Raw genomic sequence first — 23,515 nt, 5'->3', positions numbered from 1 at the left:
GTTATTGAAATTTTTGTCTTCTTTAGTTTTCTGATCATTAGGGGCAAACATATTTTTTTTTGAATGAAGATAGATAGATTACTAATTATTTTTAGTGAAAGTGAAAAATAGCTTTGAAGATATTAACATCAGAAATTTTGGCAATCTTTCAATGAAGTTGGCCATTTTTTTCGGGTTTTTGTGAAACTTTGTCTGTTCCGAGTTTTTCATTTTTAGGGGCGATTGAAGCTGTTTTCAAGATTGTGGTTGTGTTAGTGGGTGTATTTAACCAGTATATTTTTGAGGAATTTGACTAGAATATTTTTTGCCGTTTATTTTAATATTTTTTTAAAAAAATGTATAGTTTTTTTTGCCTGTTTGTATGAGACATGTTCAATCAGAGTCCTGCCGGTCTGGAAATTCGTCATTCTGTAATTTAGAGAAGTTTGCAATGATTTTCTTACTTTTTTATCTTGAATTTTTTGTCTTCGATTCGAAATTTTGCCATCTGAGATTTTTGATTCAAAGTAAAGGTATTCAACGCATATATTCGGAAAGTGTAGTGTTTACATTGTGAATGCCGTTATGGTTTACTCTCATACTGTGAAATTATGTTTGTCTTATTGATTCTTAATGTTCAATTGCGCTGGTCAGTTGGTGGACTATTCTTTTTTCATTTAATTAGTTAATTTTCAGGACTTGTTCTTGTTCTTCTTTTCTTTTTCTTGTTTTGTCGTCTGACGCTCTTTTGTTGTTTTACTCTAGTTCAAAAAGCAACGCTGAAAGTCAAACTTTGTGAATGACTTCTTCCTCGCTCGGTGGTTGGCCATGACGTCATTTCTCACTCTTAGCTAGAGTTTTTAGATCATTTGCGTGATTATATTTTGATTAACTTACCTAATAAAATGACTTTGGCATTTCAAAAGCTTAATTTTATATAATTTATTGTCAATGGAACTCATATGTGTAATCGAGGTCCTCAATAAAAGATGGTTCCGCGGATGAATTTAAGAAGGCTGCATCAATTTATCGTTGAATGTTGTTTACATAGTGGTTATTTTGGCGTCGATAACTTTCTCATCTTAAATTGGTTTCTATCTGTATTATACGGCATGCAAGTCTTGTTCGCAGCTTTGCCGGCTGATTTGGCAACAAACAATTGTCTCTGAATTTCTCTTAAAGTTGTTTCAATCCCATTAAAAATATGAGATTTCTGTTGTCGGACATGATTATAGATCATGGTAGAAACTAGGGCATCTTAGAACCATTTTTTTTCTCAATTCAAAAAAGTCAATTTTTTTAACTCAAGTTGCCATGAATTTTATTTTGAGCTCTCTGCTGTCTTTGGTTTTCAACTTTGTTATTGAAGACATCGACATCAAAGTATCAAGAGGCTGTACCAATTCTTTTGTCTTTCTTGTTAATTTCTTGTTTTAATTGCTTTTGCCTTCTGCCCATTTATGAATTTTTGTGTTCGATTCGAAATTTTGCCATCTAAGGTTTTTTGATTCAAAATCCTGGTATTCAACTCAATTATCCTGAAAGTGTAGTGATTACATTGTGATTGCCGCTATGGTTTACTCTCATATTGTGAAGCTAAGTCTTTTTGCTTCTTAATGTTAATTTTTTCTGCTGGTAAGATAGTGCATTATTTCTGCATTCAATTATATTGGTTGATTTCGTGCCATTTTTCGTGCTTTTTTTGTCGTCTGACGTTCTTTTTTTGTTTTAATTTTCAAAAAGCAACGCTGAAAGTCAAGTTTTTTGAATAATTTTATTCTTCTCACGGCATTTTTGGCTATGACGCCATTTCTCACTCTCTTAGCCAGAGTTTTCAGATTATTTGCGTGATTATATTTGATTAACTCACCTAATAAAATGACTTGGGCATTTTTCAAAAGTTTAATTTAGCTTAATTTTATGTCAATGGAACTCATGTGTAATCAGGGTACCCAAAAAAGATGCTTCCGCGAAGTGAATTTTAAAAAGCTGTATCAATTTTTTGCTGAATGTTGCTTACTTTGTTGTTATTGTGGCGTCGATAATTATCTCATCTTCAATTGGTTTCTATCTGTATTATACGGCATGCAAGTCTTGTTCGCAGCTTTGCCGGCTGATTTGGCAACAAACAATTGTCTCTGAATTTCTCTTAAAGTTGTTTCAATCCCATTAAAAATATGAGATTTCTGTTGTCGGACATGATTATAGATCATGGTAGAAACTAGGGCATCTTAGAACCATTTTTTTCTCAATTCAAAAAAGTCAATTTTTTTAACTCAAGTTGCCATTAATTTTATTTTGAGCTCTCTGCTGTCTTTGGTTTTCAAATTTGTTATTGAAGACATCGACATCAAAGTATCAAGAGGCTGTACCAATTCTTTTGTCTTTCTTGTTAATTTCTTGTTTTAATTGCTTTTGCCTTCTGCCCATTTATCATGAATTTTTGTGTTCGATTCGAAATTTTGCCATCTAAGGTTTTTTGATTCAAAATCCTGGTATTCAACTCAATTATCCTGAAAGTGTAGTGATTACATTGTGAATGCCGCTATGGTTTACTCTCATATTGTGAAGCTAAGTCTTTTTGCTTCTTAATGTTAATTTTTTCTGCTGGTAAGATAGTGCATTATTTCTGCATTCAATTATATTGGTTGATTTCGTGCCATTTTTCGTGCTATTTTTTGTCGTCTGACGTTCTTTTTTTGTTTTAATTTTCAAAAAGCAACGCTGAAAGTCAAGTTTTTTGATTAATTTTATTCTTCTCACGGCATTTTTGGCTATGACGCCATTTCTCACTCTCTTAGCCAGAGTTTTCAGATTACTTGCGTGATTATATTTGATTAACTCACCTAATAAAATGACTTGGGCATTTTTCAAAAGTTTAATTTAACTTAATTTTATGTCAATGGAACTCATGTGTAATCAGGGTACCCAAAAAAGATGCTTCCGCGAAGTGAATTTTAAAAAGCTGTATCAATTTTTTGCTGAATGTTGCTTACTTTGTTGTTATTGTGGCGTCGATAACTATCTCATCTTCAATTGGTTTCTATCTGTATTATACGGCATGCAAGTCTTGTTCGCAGCGTTGCCGGCTGATTTGGCAACAAACAATTGTCTCTGAATTTCTCTTAAAGTTGTTTCAATCCCATTAAAAATATGAGATTTCTGTTGTCGGACATGATTATAGATCATGGTAGAAACTAGGGCATCCTAGAACCATTTTTTTTCTCAATTCAAAAAAGTCAATTTTTTTAACTCAAGTTGCCATGAATTTTATTTTGAGCTCTCTGCTGTCTTTGGTTTTCAAATTTGTTATTGAAGACATCGACATCAAAGTATCAAGAGGCTGTACCAATTCTTTTGTCTTTCTTGTTAATTTCTTGTTTTAATTGCTTTTGCCTTCTGCCCATTTATCATGAATTTTTGTGTTCGATTCGAAATTTTGCCATCTAAGGTTTTTTGATTCAAAATCCTGGTATTCAACTCAATTATCCTGAAAGTGTAGTGATTACATTGTGAATGCCGCTATGGTTTACTCTCATATTGTGAAGCTAAGTCTTTTTGCTTCTTAATGTTAATTTTTTCTGCTGGTAAGATAGTGCATTATTTCTGCATTCAATTATATTGGTTGATTTCGTGCCATTTTTCGTGCTATTTTTTGTCGTCTGACGTTCTTTTTTTGTTTTAATTTTCAAAAAGCAACGCTGAAAGTCAAGTTTTTTGAATAATTTTATTCTTCTCACGGCATTTTTGGCTATGACGCCATTTCTCACTCTCTTAGCCAGAGTTTTCAGATTATTTGCGTGATTATATTTGATTAACTCACCTAATAAAATGACTTGGGCATTTTTCAAAAGTTTAATTTAACTTAATTTTATGTCAATGGAACTCATGTGTAATCAGGGTACCCAAAAAAGATGCTTCCGCGAAGTGAATTTTAAAAAGCTGTATCAATTTTTTGCTGAATGTTGCTTACTTTGTTGTTATTGTGGCGTCGATAACTGTCTCATCTTCAATTGGTTTCTATCTGTATTATACGGCACACACGTCTTTTTCGCAGCTACGTCGGTTGGTTTTTAAGTTCGTCCAGCAACAATCAGTTGTCTCTGATTTTCCCACAAAGTTGTCAATGTCTGTTGTCCGACATGGTTTTAGATCATGGTAGAAACTAGGGCGTCCTAGAGCAATTTTTTTCTCACTTAAGAAAAGTCACTTTTAATTTTTTGAACTCAAGTTGCCATGAATATTATTTTGAGCTCTCTGCTGCCTTTGGTTTTTAAGTTTGTGATTGAAGACATCGACATCAAAGTATCAAGAGGTTGTATCAAATCTTCTATCTTTGTTGTTAATTTCTTGTTTTAATTGTTTTTGCCTTCTGCCCTTTTATCATGATTTTTAGTGTTCGATTCGAAATTTTGCCTTCTGAGGTTTTTTTTTCAAAATGATGGCATTCAACACAATTATCGATTTTGTATACATTTCCGGAAGCCGTGTTGTTTTGAGCTTATTCTCATAGCTTTGGTGAGGTAATCAAGCTCTTTCAATTAATTGAGTCGAGCAGGCTGGTATTCGTGCGGTTATTTAACATTGACGAATGAAGAACTAGGGACATGCTCTTCGAGGTTTTGGGAAATTGAAACAGTTGAATGATCAGTCTTAACACGAGCGCATTATGCTATGATAGATAGGCTTTTATTGATTTTGAAGGTGTAATCTCAGCCCACGCTACATCAGCTTGTCTTACATGATGTTTTTTTTTCATTTATGTTTTCACCATTTCCGAAATAATGACATCACCGTCTTTTTGACCTCTCATCTCTTTGATCCTTCGCCAGGTAATTTTTCTTGAGCGGTCTCAGTCGTCTGACAGGTTTTTGATTCTAAATGGTTTCAGGTGAATCGTTTAATGTCAACTTAAATAAGTTCTTTTTGGACGGTTGATTGCTTTATTGCATTACTTGAGTTGAAACTTTGGTAACCTTTTCAAAGCAGTAATTTTACGCTTGCCAATCTTGATTATATGCGGGCATGCCTAACATAATTTTTACTTTCTTTGTACTAAGAGATCAAAAGATTGTTTATAAAAAGTTTTTAAACATTTACTGCTTGTTGCTTCTTATTTCTAAGTGGACTCACACCGCCTTTAAAGTAACTAAGTCATTTTAAGGGTGAATAATGAGCGAATAATAGCGAGTAAATAAATATTTTTTTACTGCAAGCCACTCAAACATTATAAAGTCAATTCTCTTTCAAACAAGGAGGCTCGGTAATGTGCGTTCGCATATAATGTTCCGAGCGCGCTCATCCACATTCTTTACTTAATTGGCTACCAAATTTGAAAGAGATACAAAACTTTAAGAACATACATATCGTTCAACATATCAAAAATTGAATAAAGTAATGCGACGTTAGAGGGCCGATGAAACTTGTTTTTAATAGGACTACTAGAAAAGACGATCAAAAAATGAAAAGCCAATCGGACCTACCCTAACAGTAATATTGAAGTTCAAAAAAACCTATGAAATGTACAAATATATATAAAAATAACAAATATTTTATGATATCTCGTAGCGACAAAGCCGAGAAACAAATGGTTGAAGTTGAAACCGTTATAAATGTTAAATCATGGCTCACAAATGGCGTAGCTCAAAATCCAAATATGTTTTCAAAACCATAACAGACATGAGATTTTAACTAAAAGAGATGGATTAACTTGCAACACCTCAGGAAGCCAATTGAGCCTGCTATTAATGAGACTAAGTCACAAGACTACAAAATAACAAATTCAGGCCGAAGCCAAAACTTCAAACAATTTCACGTACACCACAGTGTTGAAGGCACTATAATTTTAAGATTAACTGATGATCAGCGGTTGCTTCTCATCTGAACATCAACGCGTCTTCCTTATACAAAGACTACGTATAAATGACAAAAAACAAAAAAATTGAATATTATCGAAAACTCGAATTTTCTTGAAATTAAATGCTCGAAGGCATCCGTCAAAACACAACCAACAGATGCATTAATATTTGAATGAACAAAAGTAGTTAAGATTTCTTTTTAATGAGGTTGTGTTACGTAATGACGAAAATGAGATTAAAAGGAGACTGTTAAAATAAAATAATTTTAAATTTAAAAGTCATTAAACCAATAAGTTATAAGTTGGAATCTATAAATAGGTTCAATATACTTCTTGGGGAAGCAATTGAGTCCTGTCATTATCAGGTATATGTCGTACAACAACAAAAAGAGAAAAGCTTAACAGGCAAAAATTTTTAAAAAAATAAACTTTCAGAGAGAATTGTGTCTCAGCCCATAAAAGCATAAACTATTCAACGAAAAATACAACATATTCAGTTTCGTCTTTTTCGAATGTTGTACTTTTTTTCAACTATGCTTTCCATCGATTGGACCTGTCGGCCATAATTCAACAGGGAAACAAATTGAACCTATTAAATGTGCAATTATGCTATGAAATAATAAAAAATTGAAAACTTGTATCATAACCAAGAAACCATTAGTTAATTTTAAAGCCGTTTTAGCCATTAATGTATGACTAAGAGGAAATGAGCTTTGGCAGAAGTTGAGAGAATTAAGGTTAAAATAGTGACAAAGTTCAAAATTTCAAACAAATATATTCAAAGTCATGAGACTTTAGATAACAATTAAAAGCTTTGTGTAGGTTCACCTATAACTCTTAAAGAAACCATGTGTGGGTTTCTTATTGGGAAAAATTGAATCATTGGACGACAAAATGTTAACAATTCAATGCTAAGCATAAGAAAAAAATCACAAACATTTTACAAAGACTTTTGGTCAAAGCCATAAAAACCATGAGCTTAACTCTGAAACCATAATATATGTTGGTTGGGTCTCATTTTTTGTGAAAATTGTCTGTCAAGCATTGAGCCCTTAACAACACTGTCGTTTATAATTTTAAGTTATTTTAGCAAAATTGACGAACATTGGGATAGGAATTTGTAAAATTTGAACAAAAGCATTGTAATTCGGCCAAATGTTCTCGAAACTTAAAATCTCGAAGTTCGAAAATCTTTTTAATTCCATATATTCTATGCTGGAGGGATTGCTGATGATACCACTCACAACTCTCTACGAGTATGATATCGATCGGTCAAAATTTAGAACAAAAAACGCATTTGAGTGTGGTTCCTATCCCCACTAAAGTGGGTCGGAACAATAAGGATGGGCTTTATTGGCTCCCCAGTCGAAAAACAGATGTTCCCCAGACAGTTCTCCTAAAATCTTTATCAATCTGGACCTGAAAATTGTGGCCGTTTTCTGCATTTAAGAGCTGAAGAGAAAGGAATTATGGTCATACCACTACTTACCGAAAGAATAAAAGTTTTTTAAAGCCAGCGTTGCATTCTTTAAGTTTGCGGCATATCTACTAATCAAATTGTAATTGTTTCTTTGTATTTGCATTGAATACGCCAGGAATTAAATAATGGAATAATAAAATTTTGCAATTGATGCTGTTAAAAGTCACTTATTTGTAGGATTTTAGTGCTTCGATATGTTTTTTTTTTGGAACTTTTCACTTTCTAGTTGCTGTAGTTAAAGTTTTTGCTCCCATTGAATCCAGCAATACTTTTACTTTTGTTACTAAATACTTTTACTTTTCTGTGTTTTCTCATTTTCTTAGTCTCACATTATCAAATTTTGGGACTCCTTCAGAGATTTTTTACGTTTAGTCTATATGTATCTCCAATTTGCATATTCGTTCCAATGTGTCTCCTTTGCTTGATGTTCTTTGTTGTTCTTCACGTAGTTTCCGCGAATTGGCCATCTCTCCAATTTTTTGGGCATTAGAAATTTGTTTGAGCCGGTCTTTTTATTCAATTTTGACCGATCTCTATCTTTTGCGGAGAGTTGCAGTATTGTCACCCCTGTAGAAAACTTGAATCGATCCTGAAAAAAACTTCCTAATTTCACTTTTCTAACAATTTCTCGACTAAACTCTCTATAAGCTCTTTAATAAGCTTCAAGCACTTGAAATATGGAAGACGTACAAAATTGCGGTTCTTTAATGAAAATATTAAAAATCATTGTCAAAAAAAGGTTAGATCCCGTCGATCCTCCGTAACAGCAAAAATGCGAAGTTCAACTTTCTATTTTGTCATTGCAAAATGGAGCTATGAATCAGTATCTATATGTTAGTAGAAAATGTATGACTACAAATGCTTCTATCTAATAAACATACAGGTCTGTCTTCGCATTCACCGTTAGATCCTTTTTTACATTTGTTTAAATGCTTATTTGTATCGGTCGACGCGATATTTTTGGCAGTTAAATGAGAACCAGGGAACTATTGCTAGATTTGGAGGCCAATATTTTCAGTTTTTTCTAAGGCTTTCAAGCTTCCGGAAAAACAATAGCAGAAGGGATTTTTAATTTGAAGTGTCCCTCAAGCTTTTTGGCCTCTGAAAAAGTACACCCAAATCTCTACTCTTTTCCAAATTGCAGTCACATTATTCTTCGAAATGTCTTTGCCCATATGATACAAAATTTACAGTCGTTATTAATTAATATTACCCATCGCCGGTTGAAAGTTATTGACCACTGTTTTTCAAAGTAATTAAGACATGCTCTTTTATTATACTTCTGTTTCAATCTCATGCTTTTGTAGCCGTAGATTTTTATCATGCAGCATGAGTAAGAGATTCTTTGCTTTCTACTGCAATTGTAAAGGATGAAGAATGTTATTTTACTTGCTCGTTCCGTTTGCACTATTTTCAGCTTGATTGCACGCGGCAGGGTTAATTATAAAATAGCGTCGCTTTTTTTAAAAAAAATCTGTTCGAAAATTTAACACAAGTTTTGTGCTCCTTGAGTCTACGAAAACAATGTTTTTTGTTCGACTGTCATCGATTTTGAAAAAGAAATTGATTTCCACTGATAACTTATCTGGCTACTTTTCTTCAAACCTGCCAATAATGTTTCACTATTCTAACTTTTAGGTGGTAAAACAACGTCGTTCAATGCATATGCAATGTAAAACAACTTCTTGGGTCGTTCAATGCATAATTAAGGGCGCTCTGATAAACAACTTATATCTTTTCTTCAATTTTTGACGGCTCAAAACATCTGTCTGACGGAATATTACGGATCCTCCTTGTCTGATAGATATATTACAAACAAAGCTTTTAGTTAAGGCTCAAAATTTTAAAATTTTGCGGTAACTTATCAATGGTACAGGTTAACTAGCATCTTCGGTTTATGTCTAAATTTTTACAATCTGCTCCATTCAAAGCAAAAATGTTGCAACTGACTGCCAGTATCGTACATATGTAAGTTGTAGCTCATTTAACTGTGTAACTGTGTGAGCTAATGACACAGTTTTTAAGTTCTGATTATATTTAATGGCGTGTCAACTGGTTTAATTGATACTTGATATATTTCGTTGGTTATTATGCAATTTATTTGAGCTATTTTAATAACCGAAAGAGCAATGAACTTTTGGGATGTTTCTCTTTGTGAAGCAATTTTCACTAAAGATGAATATTGAAAATTTTTTGTTAGTGAATTAGATGTGAGAGCCCGTTGCGCTACTTTTGTCATTGTTTGAGGACACACGCTATTTTCGTTTTGGCTTTAACTTTGAGTTCATTGTTAATTCATGATGTTCATTACGGCTGTTTTGATTTGCGTCTTACCTCTTAATAAGTTCCCATTTCCCTATTGTCAATTTTCAACAATGCCCCCTTTTGCATCAACCTCCCGATTGAAATGCTGACGTTGAAATACGCGCAATTATTCATGCAATATAAATAAATTGTTGTTCTACCGCAGGACTGCGGCTTACCATGTTTTAATCCGGTTTTATCCTTTCGGCATGAGCGGGGAATTATAATTTTCCCTTTTCATATCGAATTTACTCCCCCGTGTTCCCGTGGCAAGATATGACTGCTATATTACCGTCAAATATGGCATAAAATTATTGATTGGTTTTGTTTTTGGTTCCAAGCGTCGTTTAGTCCACTGCTAGTTTATGAGTTGCAATTCTGTCGTGTCATTATTACATACATACAAACAACCACAATATTCAACCACCAGTACCCCGCCATTGCCACCAACGCCTTAACCAACGCAACGCTACCACCCCCCACAAACACAGCAATCATAATCAACACAGGAACAGCAACAATTGAGCTTTCCAATCCAACCAAAAGCGATGAGGTAAGTTGAACCCACCTCACCCCCCTTTGAATGCAGCCAGTGCCACTCCTTTCCTCTCTTCTCCTCTCTCCCACCCCACCACACCCACTCAAATATCTCCTTTAAAATTTTGCCATTTGACTGGTGTGTTCAATTTGATAATATTTCAAGTCATTATTATTCAATAATTAACAGTTTGTTCTAATCTATTTTGTCTCGTTTTGATTTAAGCCAGTCATCATGGATGCTTCGAAATCCAGTTGACTGTTTTCATTTCAATATATGCTCAGTTTGAATGATTCTCATTATGAATTTCTCAACAAAGCTATCAATATGAATTTTATTTTTCTGATTTTTTTATTGCGAAAAAAAATTGAAAGCAAGTTGATTGCCACTTTTGTTAGGTAACATTGTTTCCTCAGATCTCGTTCTCTAAACAACTATTTGTCTGTGTTTTGTGATACATGTAAGAGTCACTCTAAGACATGTCTGGATGGTGTCGTAAAACTGTGACATTTGTTTTATGGCATTGTTAATCAGAACTCCGTTTTATTGATAATAATTTGGATATTTCGCCTCCACTCTTCATATCTTACTGTTTATAGTGTAGTATCTCTTCCCTATCAGCAACTGTTTCTTCGGTTTTTTCCTTCTCCGCTTTGATATCCGACAACTTTGTTTTATGTGTAACCGTCTTTTTAATACTGATAGCAAAGATTTGCGATTGACTAGTAATTGAAATCAACTGAAAGCTTCATTAGTTTCATATATTTTTACAATGCAATTTTAGATCGTGATCTTGAGTATCTATTTGAAAAAAAATACCGTAAATATAAAGCTAGCCCAAATGAGCATGAATTGTTGTGTCGAGCACATTTGGTATTAAAACTCGGCCTAGTTTTGATGTTCACTCAGTTTTTGCCGATCAATGTCTCATATAGTTGTTGTGAGTGGTATTTCTACATCGATCATTGACGTCAGGAAAATTTTTCAAGAAAGGTTCCAAGTTTCTTCTGACTTCAAGCAGCATTTTGTCTGACAAAGTTTTTTTAATACTTTTTAAAAATCTGTTAACTTTTTTGAAAATCTGTGGCTACTTCAGATTATTATCCAATCTACATTTTCGCTTTGAAGTTCAGAAACTAGTAATAGCAATTTTGGCAATCATGTTTAGATGTAGCTTAACGTTTACTACAAAAATAATAATTTTTTTAAAAAAATTAGACTGAAATTTTGTAATCTTTTGGCCATTCTTAATCTGCATCCAGCTTATTTGCTGTATATTTTGACAGAATTGACCCATTGTGCTTGCATTTATGAAGTTGTTCTTATAATAAAAGGAACCTCTATAGATTGTTTCATTTTAGTGGCAGTTAATTTCATGGCGTAACCAGGTGACCTTCAACTCTTTTATTGCAAAACTTGGTGGTCCGTTGACCTTTAGTTTTAAATTTTAAAGCCAGCCAACGCATTTTTCAAATTACAATCTAATAGTGGCTCGTCAATGAGTTGAGAAGACGGCTATCTCTTTGAGGCGTCAGGACAATTTACCCAATTCCATTTTACCCAATGCCATTATACCCAATGCTATTTTACCCAACCTGCCATTTTACCCAATGCCGATTTACCCAATTTACCCTAATGCTAAATTTAACAGAACGACTATTTAGCCGACTATATAATTAAATGGCCAGTGGAATTTGATATGAAACTATCACAACTGTACATAGGATTATATTGTCCAAATAAATATTTTATCCTTGTAATTAGCGACTGCTAATTTGTAATCGGAGAGTTGAACGAAAACATAAAAGAGCATTGGGTAAGTTGATTTTGGGTAAAATGGCAGGTTTGGTAAAACTGCGTTGGGTAAAGTGGATTTGGGTAAACTGTCATGTAACCCTAATTGATTTTAAATAATCGCTCTCGAAGAAATTCTGAAGCAATGCTCTAAGTCAGGCGTGTAATTTTATAAAAAAAAATTTCTGGGCTGATCTGACTTTTCAAGTGATCTTGTCACGCTTGATTGTAGCGGATCTTATTTGCTCTCTTATTTATTTATTTTTTCAATTAAAGAACCCAATTGGAAGTAGATGGTTGCGACGAAACTTGCGACGAATTTCAATGAAAAGTGCGACAAATTGTTTTTATATTTTTCAATTTAATATCTATCGGTCTATATAAGCTCCAATAAAATCCTTTGAAGCCCACAAGTGAACTTAGTGGTCTAGATTTTTTCTAGAGCAATAGTAACTCATCTTTCCATTCAATAGGACATATTAGATTGATTTTTATTGATGTTTTGATGCTGATTTTCAACTGTAATGACTTTTATTAAAAAAAATTCCTTGAAGTGTGATACAGCTTATAGGCGAGATTCTTTTATCAAACTTCGGGATTTTGCTTTTTGTTGGTACTACTTTTGTTATTGGTTTCTGTAGCTAGAAACCGGGGAGTTAGAAGTTGGCGATTATTTCTCGCTGAGATTTTGATGAAAAAGGTACATTTTAGTGAACGGCCCTATTTTTTTTATTTTAATTTTTAAGTGTAAAAACCACTTTGTATAATTTTAAGTGTAAAAACCACTTGTTTGTTGGCTGTTCTTTTTTCGACCAGTACTTACGGCAGTTTCATAAAGATCTTCGTGATTTTTTTTAGTTTTAAACTTCGTTTTAAAAGATTCTGCATACCTTTTTCACCGACTTTTGCACATTCTCAATACATAAAAATCTGTTTTTTATTGATGACGATTAATTGAAAGAATTAATATTGGAAACTCGTCATATTTGAAACGCAAGATTTTTTCTATCATTAGCTGCTCGTATTAATTTTCCGTCTTGTATTCTAGAAAATAACCATGAAAGGAATCTTTTCAGCAAAAAACGTCTAGTCAAGATTTGCATCAATGTTTCAATTGCGTCAAGAAGTTTCCGTACTACAGGGATAAATTATGCCAAAAATTTGATTGTTTTTTGTTGAAAATGAAAAATGGATCGTTCACTAAGAAACAGCAAAAAATATTGCGCAGTTATTGGAAAAATATCTGTAGAAATGACTGTCCTATCCTAAGCATGTATTTTATTAATGAGATTTTATATATTTTGTAACAGTGTAACAGTTAGAAATCATGGTGCGTGTAGAGGGGATCAATTACATGGAATGCGACATAAAACAATTACCTTATATCAGTTGTTGAGATCTAAATTTTTTTCAAAATGAGATTTGAAAGTCATGTTATTATATTTGAAAATGACTTCACTTTGAACTTACTGTTATACCAGGGCACTTCTAATTATTGGATTACTAACAAGTGTGTCTGCGGGAAAAAACGAAGTCTTAAGTGTTCAGTTTGATGCCTCAAAAATTGTCATCAACTGAAATCCAAATAAAAATTAGATGCAGCCGCACCACTAACTATTTTGTACATACCTTCGCCTCGCCTGAACAGGTATTTGTGTTCCTTGCAAAACCACGATAATTGTGAGTTCAAATCTCAATTTATTTATTGTGTTTTGCACTTTTTGACACAACTTTTCACATCGTGTCACCCTGTATTATATAAGCCGAATTGTCTGGTGTTTTTTTTTTGTACGAAAAAGTTAAAACTGAGCTGTAAAAAGTACGATATGTTGAAACTGATTTGTAAAATTAGAGGGGGCGGGCAATTTTTGAAAATATTATATCGTTGAGTAAAGGGGCTAAATGCCTCGCTGTATAGCAATGTATTAATCGATTGACGCGACTCTTTCATTAAACAGGACACGACTTAAATTGCTTTCATTCCTGAAGGCGAAAATTGATGACAATTTAGGGTCATGCTTAAGTTGATTCTGGTCATCTACATTTAAAGGACAATTTTGCAGCCTCAACTCAAATTCTGATAATGAGCAAAAAGTTAAGAAAAAAAGTTTTGTTTTTATTTTCTTCCGGATTTTGAAAGGCCCAACTGCGTTTATGATGCCTTGGATATTTTGTTTGGCTTTGGTGCGTTTTAGACTCAACGCTTTTGCTATGCTTTTCACCGGAAGAAATGACTTCGATGCTGTTTAGGATCTGAAATTAAACAGGCAATTAAAACAAAAAAATAGTACTGAAATTCAATCGGTACTGAAGAAGTGAACTTTTCGTTTAAAAAGCAATCGGGAGGCCTTGGAAATGGGAATGATATTTAAATAGATAGCTAATATTTTCATATTCCCTACAGAGTAGTGGAGTTAAAGCGTCAATGGATCTATCGATCTCAGCTTGAAATGTTGTTGACGCAGATTAGCGTAGTTGTAAAAAGTCGTTTGTAAATCATTGTCACGCCTAAACAAAAGCAAAGTCAGCGGTTACTGGTAGCCTCTGTAGATTGTGCACAGCATGCTATCCATGTAGCGGTCTCTTTTGCCCATTGTTTTTTATCATACTTACCTCCTTACTAACTAGCTCCTAAAAATAAGTTAACTAGACACGCCACTTTTTCACCTTTGCCTCTTTCCATTTCCAAGACCCGGTCCCCCCAACCCGCTTCCTAACCCTACTTTTTGCTGGGCCAGCCTATCTCCCCTCCCCTGTTTTATGCTTTGCAGAGCAAGAAGCTGCTGCTCTTAACAATACAAAGTGGATATAGGCGTGGTCTGTTAGAAGGCGTACGGAGTTGAATTGAGAATTGTGGTTTATCGTCGTTTGTTCTAACTTCTATACCTCCTTTTTGTTAGTATATTTTGACTACCGCTAGAGTGAGAGGAATGAATTAGCCTCAAAAGAACCTGGGCTGAGGGAGGAAAACTCCCAAATTTCTCCCGATCCAATTAAAAATGTGCTCGTATTAATTTTGGTACAGATAACTTGGTCGCCTCAATTCCATAAATAGCTGAGCTTAAGAGGTTGGGCTGAAATGTAAGTACCATTTAATTTCAAATCATTTTCGCTCTCTCCTGTTTGAAGATGTTTTCTTTGGTAATCTTATCCTTTGGTAGTTTTCTATTCATTTTGTGCTCAGACGCACGAATTTGCAAACAATTTCAACCAGACTCCCGCTCAAGGATATTTGTTCCAGGATTATTTTTCAAAATCAATGAATTAGTATCTATTTGTCTTTTTTGTTTGTGTTGGAAACTTATTCACCTTGACTGATGAGAAGCGATTGTTTCAATATGCTTACATCGTTTCTGTTTTTTTCTTGCAAAGAGGAACGTTTTTAAGTGGAGTCGTTTTTAGTATGTCAATTTTTAAAATGTGAGCTTTATGATATCTTCGGTCAACCTCGAAATGTTATTGCAAGATGTCTATAGTCTTGCAAGCTTCTTCGAAATTTTACGAAATAAAGATTCATCATTCAAATAAATATGTATTGGAACAAGTTTACGCACAGCCACCACTTGTCGAGAAATATGTTGTCCAACACTTCCAGATTTAAATCACAGGTCTTTTTTGCGCAAATTTTGTATAATTAATAGCCGCCCTCATCTTCTCAGCCGGCTATTATAGCGCTCCTATTTTTTTACTTCGTCGAAATTTTTTTCGCTTTACCCATTTTGCCGCTTTTTCGACATTTTTAATAGCCGCCCTCATCTTCTCAGCCGGCTATTATAGCGCTCCTATTTTTCTTTTACTTCGTCGAATAAAAAAATGTTTCGCTTTACCTCATTTTGCCGCTTTTTCAACATTTTGCGTGAAATCTTTTTGACTTCACTAGGCTAGTTTCTCTCTTCTCTCATTCTGCTTAAAGTGAATTTGAACATCAGTTGCTCAGCAAAGCAATTCAAAATGAACAGAGTCAGTATAAAAAATTGAAGTCAGAAGTAGAAACGGGATAAACCCATAAAGCCCAATTTTAGATACCCGCTATTTGAACGTCGTTCCTATAAGTCTTAGTTACCATCTCTAATGCTTATTGATTTTGATAGTAGCCCCTGTAGCCTCTCTCTATGAAACAGAAGTACGTTATGTTCAACTACGAAATGCCATCAAAATAAATCGGACTTAAAAATGTTTTTGTACAAAAATCTTTTTTTCAATATCTTCTGTTCTTTCAATCCCAATCATGCTTATTGGAATCAACGGCGGCTATTTTCCGGCAATCTGCCGGGTATGTTGCGTGAAATCTTTTTGACTTCTCTAGGCTAGTTTCACTTTTCTGTCATTCTGCTCAAAGTCCTTTAAACAGCAGCTGCTCAGCAAAGCAATTCAAAATTGCGATAGTCAGTAATAGAGTCAAAAATAGAAACGGGATAAACCCATAAAGCCCATTTTTAGATGCCCGGTACTTGAACTTTGTTCTCATAATTTTTAGTTACTATCTATAATGCTTATTGATATTGATACTAGACGCTGTAGCCTCTCACTGAAAGACAGGAGTATGTTCAATTACGAAATGACATCAAAATAAATCGCACTTAAAAATGTTTTTATACAAAAATCAATTTTTGTTGATATTTTCCTTTCTTTCAATCCCATAGAGTTATGGGAATCAACGGCGGCTATTTTCCGGCAATCTGCCGGGTATGTTTTACGTTAGGAACACAACTGTTTCGGACAAAAATTGAATTTTTTTGAATACTTTTCGAGTGCTCATTTGCCGAAGAGAACAAAAACGCTTATGAGTTGACGAGAATAAAATTGTTTAAATAGAATAAAAATTGAAGATGGCGCACGTACAAGAACCAATACAAGTAACGCCCGATAAGCTTGATTTTGTTAACACTTTAAGATAACCCTCCGTTAAACAAAATCTTGGACATCAAAATCTTGATAGGACGTCATATTGCTAATGGTTTTATCCTTGGGAGATGACCTTTCGTGTTGTCAGATCTGATAGGATGAGAATATTTTTCAAGAAGCTTGCAAGTTTGTCTGAAATATTTTCAAGATAAAAATTAGATTTACACTAGTCATGGTTCAATGATACAATGGGGATTGGCACCAGCTCTGCTGCACACAGGAAGTGTTCCAAAATATTAAATCTTTTTCTTTGAAGTGGAGATGGGGTAAGAGGAGGCATGACCAAAAAGCAATAATTTCAGTTCCTGTGGAACAGGAAAAAGTTTAGAATATCGCAATTTGCAACATTTGCTCTCTGTTACTTAACAAAACAACATTGCCAAAAAGCATGGATTAATAAATCAATAGTAAGTCTTAAAGAAAATTTTTATAATCGGAATGCAAAAATTAAAACTTAAGTAAAACTTTCTAACCATCCAAGTTGAACATACTTTTTGAAGAAGCAAAGACACAGAGCTCAATTTTTCAGAGTATCGAATTTATTTTTGGAGCAGCGAAGCTAAAAGCTAATGTTAAATGATAAAAAAAATTTAACTGATTTGTAGCTGTACCTATCTGTACTCTAATTGAAGTTTGATTCTCAGTTATGAGCAAAAAACTGCGGCTTATTTTCTTTTGTTATGCAATATCCGACAAAGAACGATTGAGAGTCCAAATCAGTCAAATATATTGATATTTGTCCTTTTCGAACAAAACAACGTTCCGGAATCAATGCAAGTGGCACTTGCTTTACTCCAAATATTGCGAAAAAATTTAAAAAATGCGTAAATTGTCGACGGCTATAACCTTGTGATGATTATAAAATACGAGAATCAATTTTGTTGGATTGAATTTCGTGACAATTTTTTTAGTCTTAGTTTTTCCACTGCCAAAATAATTTAGAGTTTTTCATTAAGTTGTACAATAACTAAATGATGTACCGCCTAAACTGATCAATGAATCGAATTTCAATATCACTATCAGGAGCACGTGTGACCATAGCGTTCTTTTCTTTGCATGATAAGTACTCAAATAGATTAAGTTTTTAATTAATAAAAAGATCAAAATTTTCCATGAAGAAAAGCTTTTCCTATTTTTATGCACTTTTTACTTCAAATTAGTTGCGTTGTCTAGCCTGCCGTTCTACTTTCGGTCATTAAAATCTATATTCCAAAGTAATTTCCATGAAGCAACTTAGAAGCGTAAAAAAGATAAGAAATATGAAAAAAACATCAGAGACGTAGAGCCTCAATTTTTCATCGAGGAATGAAAATTTAGTCTCTTCAACAATAGTTCCCGAGTTTTTCAATGGAACTATTTTTGTATCTTTCCGCAAAATATATGATCATTACGCCCCACATTTTGGTGGACCTGAAACCTCGTGCTATATATTTGTTGGGGTTTCGAGAATCGGTCAGTTTTAATTTCTATCAAACAACTGCGATTTGTGACTGATTTACTATTAATTTGTTGATTTCGCTTTTCATCAATCGTTAAAGTCTGGTTCAGTAATTAGTTTGACAGTTGTTTTTTTAATTTCTTGGAGCTTTTTTGCGCTGATTTAGGTACACAATTATATAATTTGGAGCTAAATCATCATTTTAGCTGCAGTTAGTCCAATTTTACACAAGCAGCAATCATAGTTTAGTTATTTCGTCGTCACCATTTCGTCGTAGTTTTCTTTATTTCGTCGTCACGATTTCTGTTACGAACATATGACGTCACAACCACTTCAAATCTGCTTTTTGTTCATTCGTTCATGCAATTTCATTCGAAGTGCGTGCATGACGTCATTTTTCGCTCTTAGTGGAGCGAGTTTTTTGTTCATTCGCGTGATTAAAAATTTGGTCTTACCTAACTCTCAAAAATGACTTCCGCACTTTGAAATTGACTTTTATTTAATTTAATTCAAAGAGATAAGGTCAAAAGGTTGTGTGTCACTCTAAATGAAGGTTATTTGAGAGCAGCTAATAGAGGCAGCAGAAACTTATACAGATTTTAAATAAAAATATAACATATCAGCCTTCAATGAAACGACGATTTTTTTGGTCTGTCTTTTTTACTGTTTTTTTAGACTGCAGATCTACAAGCTATTGCGGCTATTTTCTGGCAATCTGCCAGCAATGTTTTGGGGTTTGGCCCGGCTATGTAGTTCTGGCTGTTACGTTACTTGTTGGTCTAATTATTGGAAGGTCAAGTTGACTGTCAGGTGAGGCCTATTTGAAGCTATCCATTGACTAGTTTTTATTTCTAAGGGTTTAAGTTTTAAGAAATTCTTTGTTTTCGAGATTTTCAGTTTTTGGAGCTTTATTTAAAAAAAGGCTAGGTATAAAAGGTTGGTATAAGGCACTGTTTAGTGGTTCTCGCTTCTCTTTTAAATCTTTTGAAATCTGTCGTTTTATTTTCGATATAAAGCACGATCGATATAAAGCACGCCCTGTGCATAAAATAGATGCTCTGTGGAAAGTTTTATTGTTTTTTTCAGTCTATTTTCCATGTAATAACGGCAAAAATAGAATCCTCAATTTCAAAAAGTGGTTAATTGTTTTAGCAGTGATATTTATTTTTGATGTCCAATGTGCAATTTTATTTTATCTTCCTACATAAGTTTTGTAAGGTAAGGAAAAACTGCCTGCCTTAATTGCTCTTTGCTTTTTATAGTTTCTTATTTAAAAATTTGTGCCTCAAACAAGGATATGCTATTGTTTTGAATGTTGATTGGCTGTAAATTTGGATAAAGCAAGTTTTTCAAGCTCAACAATACTTGATAAATTTTTCTGCGAAATATTAATGTTTTCAATTTTAATGTTAAAATAATTTTAATTGTTTTGTCTCGAGAGTTTCAAAATGAGCTATTTTGGAAATTTATGTATAAACTTAAATCAGCCTGTGATATATCGAATTTGCATTGTTCATATCAGTTGTATACCCTCATCTGATATTTATTACCTGATATAACCGATTGTTCAAGAACAACTGGGGTATTGGAAATTGCATGAGTCGTATTGTTAAGCCTTTAATTGTTGCCTGTACCTCGAACGAGTACCGAATTTTTGTTGAGATGTGTCATGAGTTATTTTTAAACTGCAACTCAAGCGAAATTTGTGTTCCAGAACTTTTTGTTCAAAATACCAACAAGTGAAAATGTCTATTTCTTGATGGAACAATGCTGCAATTTCTACTGCCTTTGGGCTCTTGTTTTATATAATAATACGCATGTATAATCTTTTCAATTTTTTTCAATTTCTCTGCAAGTGGGGGAATTTTTGTGTGCTACTATGAATAAATTTTTCAAGTGCGTCCAATTTGCTTTTGTTTTGTTCAATGCAGACTTATCAATCAGTTGCTTATCAAGAATTTATGGCTTGATGGCTTTTTGTGCAATTAACATGTCTCCATTTTGAAGGTTGTTCAGTTTTATTTAGCATTTATGCTATTAAACATGGACTGTCCTTGACATGAAATCAGCGTCGGAAATTGCGCTTAATTGTAACTAGCATTTGTGCAATTAGAATCTCGTTTTTTAAGGTTTGGGGGTTGCGCTGTAAATTATTGATTGCATGTACAACTAGTAAATTCTGTTAGGTCCATATTTGAATGCTTATTATAACTTGAACATTGTCAGAAAGGAAATGTCAAAAATGCACTGAACTGATTCACATTTTTCTCTTAGGACAATTCTGTATTTTTATTATTACAAATAATGTGGTAATATCGGAATCGCTCTGTAACATAATTTAGAATCTTTGTGGAGTAACATAGTCTAATGATCAAATAGGCAAGCGATTCCAATATCTGTTGTTTGCTTACTGATATTGGCGTGTTGAATTAGCTAGCATATCGGGTGCTAATGGCGTGGCGCTTGTGAATGAAGGGAAGAGATGCTAGTTGACCAGGGAAAAGAAAAGATAGATGATGCTAACAGGCAGGCAACGCTGTTTACGTGAGACTAGGCCACTAAATCGAAAGCAAACAATTGGGACGTTAAATCGAAAGTGATATTTAATTATACGCTTTCATGGGTGAAGTGCTATTGTTAATAAATCTTGGTATAGGGACAGTTTACTCATCAACAAAAATACCAATTACGTCAAAATACGCTTTCCTATTCTGGCAATAGTTTAAAATATGATTACTGAACAATATTAAATTGCAGAAAACAAATAAATAGGAGGTACATTTCTTTAATATTTTTTTGGTTCTGACGGATTTATATCCAGTCACGAGAGGCGGTGAGACCTAGTTGAATGAAGTAATTGCTTCTATTAAACAAACTTATTACAAACTATCAATTATAATAGCATTTTTTAAAAAAATTTAATACTTGCCTTCAAATTTTGCAACTTAGGATCTTGGTGCCTTTAGATTTCTATATTTGGGTCTATAGCCGGTGACTAGATTGGGCCATTTTCGATCTGTTGTCCTTTCGATTTGGGGTCCAGTCTTGATCTCGCGTTGGTAGTTGGGGTGTCTGGTGTAGACCTTATTTGCATAATGAAGCTATCCCCCGTTACACATGTATGTCATTGAATTAGACAGACAAGCAGAGCCAAATGCTTCCTTGTCACTTTAACACCCCCTCCCACAAAACACTACCGCACAATGCAAATCCGTTTTGCCTCTTGTCACCACTAGTCATAGGCCCATTGTTCACATCCAATTTGATCTATCACTACCACCCCAAATTGCTGCTGCTCCCAATTCGCCTGATTAACGTCACGAGGTGTCCAAGTAAAAGAGATAGCTTACAAGCAAACACCGGATCAAATTAATATCCAAGCGCTTTAATTGTATAAAATGCGCATTTTATTAACCAGGATTAATTATTGAATATTAGTAATAATAATTACAATGGCTGTTCGTGGAATGTATCTAGTTCATGTGTAGCCTTGATGTTTTTTTAAATAAAGAACAATTTATCGGCAAGCAATAGTTCAAGAGGTTTGTATAATTTTCCAATAATTCATAAAATTGGGCCGGTAAATAAATGCCAGCCTAACCGGTTCAAGGAGTTCTGGTTTTGAATCGATTCAATTGCGTGCTTAGAGTTACTTGCATAGAAAAACAAAGTGCTGTGATTGAAAAGTTCTTGAAAATGATGATTAATTTGTCAAAAAAACTTCAATTTTCCAAGTTCCCGAGACAAAATAGCGGTCTTATTTTAAAAGTGTTTTCATTCAATTAACTAATCACAGCTTTAAACATAGATATCAAACTTGCTTTGAAATGCGTTCAGTTTTTGTAAATCATCGATAATATTACTCAATCTATATTTGTTAATGTTTTCGTCTCATGTATCATGTGTTCCTTGAAGCAGGCACAAAAGTTGAAGCACGACAGTTTTTTGCTTAAATCACACTTTTCTTAATTGTTAATTGTTTAAAGGCACGTTTTGCGAGCCATGAAGTGAAAGTTCTTGAAAGTAAGTTTTTGTTGACATATTTGTGGATCTGTTCTCGTCTTGATTTGCTCGAGAAGCAAGATGACTGAGTACCAGTGGTCATAGCGTACTCTTTTCAAAACAATGATTTTAATTTGCAAAATTCTGAACAAACCTAATTTTTTCTATTCTATTTTAAAGCCGACAAATTATCGTTCAGGAGTTGGATTTGGTATCGAAGAAAACCCATTATAAATTTGAAAATGTTTTAAAAATTAACTGTGTTGTTATACTGTCATTTTTTTCATTTTCATTCTGCATTAAAACATTTTCTGCTGATTGATAAATACTCGGTGAAGTTTTGTATGCAGTGCAAAGCACCAAACGCACTTGCTCACGTCAGTTTGATGTTACATAACCACACCAAATTGCTGCGGCACACAATTATTCGACTGATTAACGTCATCAGGTGTCCAAGTAAAGGCGATAGCTTACAAGCAAACACCGGACCGAGTTAATAGCCCGGCGCTTTAATTGTATAAAAAGTGCATTCTGTTAACCAGGTTTAATTTTGATTAATAATAATAATTGCGATGGATTTTCGCGAAACCTATCGTTCATGCGAAGTGTAGCCTTGATGTTTTTAATATAAAGAAAAACGTGATCGGCTAGCATTAGTTCAAATAGTTTGTATGATTTTTCAACAATTGATCAAATTGGGACAAGAATTGAAGGCCAATGTGTTCCGTGATGCAGGCAGGTGGAGTCAGGCCAGGTTTTTAATCACATTTGTCATAACTAATATTTGTTGAAATGTATGTTTTGCGAGCCATGCAGTGTAAGTTCTTGAAAGTAAATTTTTGTTGCCTTAGTGTTCTTGGTTTGCTCAAAAGGCAAGAGGAGTGAATATCAAGGCGTACTCAATTTGAAAACAATGTTTATGGGATTCTGAAAAAATCAAGACAAACCTAAATTTTTCTGAATTTTAAAGCCGACGATCTATCGTTCAGAGTTTGATTATTTACCGCAGAAAACTTGGTTTACTGTTAACTGTCTTTTTGGTACTATAAATTTTTGTCATTTTTTTGCTTGTTCTGGAGCAAAAGGTTTTCGCCTTATTGCTGAAAATGTGAATCCGTGCAAAGAGGAAAATTGTCTTTTCATTGATTGTGTTTCCACTTTCTTGCGCAAAAAGTCTGCCAAAAAGTTGTATGAAAAATTGTCCAGTTTGCACAAAGT

The 23,515-nt window shown here is 33.8% G+C and overlaps 1 protein-coding gene across 2 annotated transcripts in view; it reads left to right on the top strand.

Annotated features, from left to right (window-relative positions):
• The window catches only part of LOC142344759 (uncharacterized), a 94,923-nt gene that overhangs the window by 2,894 nt on the left and 68,514 nt on the right, over window positions 1-23,515 (top strand). Inside the window, exon 1 of one of the 2 annotated variants that reach the window (XM_075396659.1) lies at window positions 9,402-10,173. The exons of the other annotated variant lie outside the window; for it this stretch is intronic. The gene's annotated coding sequence lies outside the window, so the exon portion shown is untranslated. Of the gene's footprint in view, window positions 1-9,401; window positions 10,174-23,515 lie in introns of those variants that run through there. 2 annotated transcript variants of the gene reach the window in all.

Source organism: Convolutriloba macropyga, chromosome 8, assembly GCF_964194025.1.
Source record: "Convolutriloba macropyga chromosome 8, txConMacr16.3, whole genome shotgun sequence".
Taxonomy (NCBI): domain Eukaryota; kingdom Metazoa; phylum Xenacoelomorpha; order Acoela; family Convolutidae; genus Convolutriloba; species Convolutriloba macropyga.
The sequence above is the reverse complement of the archived record's forward strand: the minus strand, read 5'-3'. Positions and strand labels throughout refer to the sequence as shown.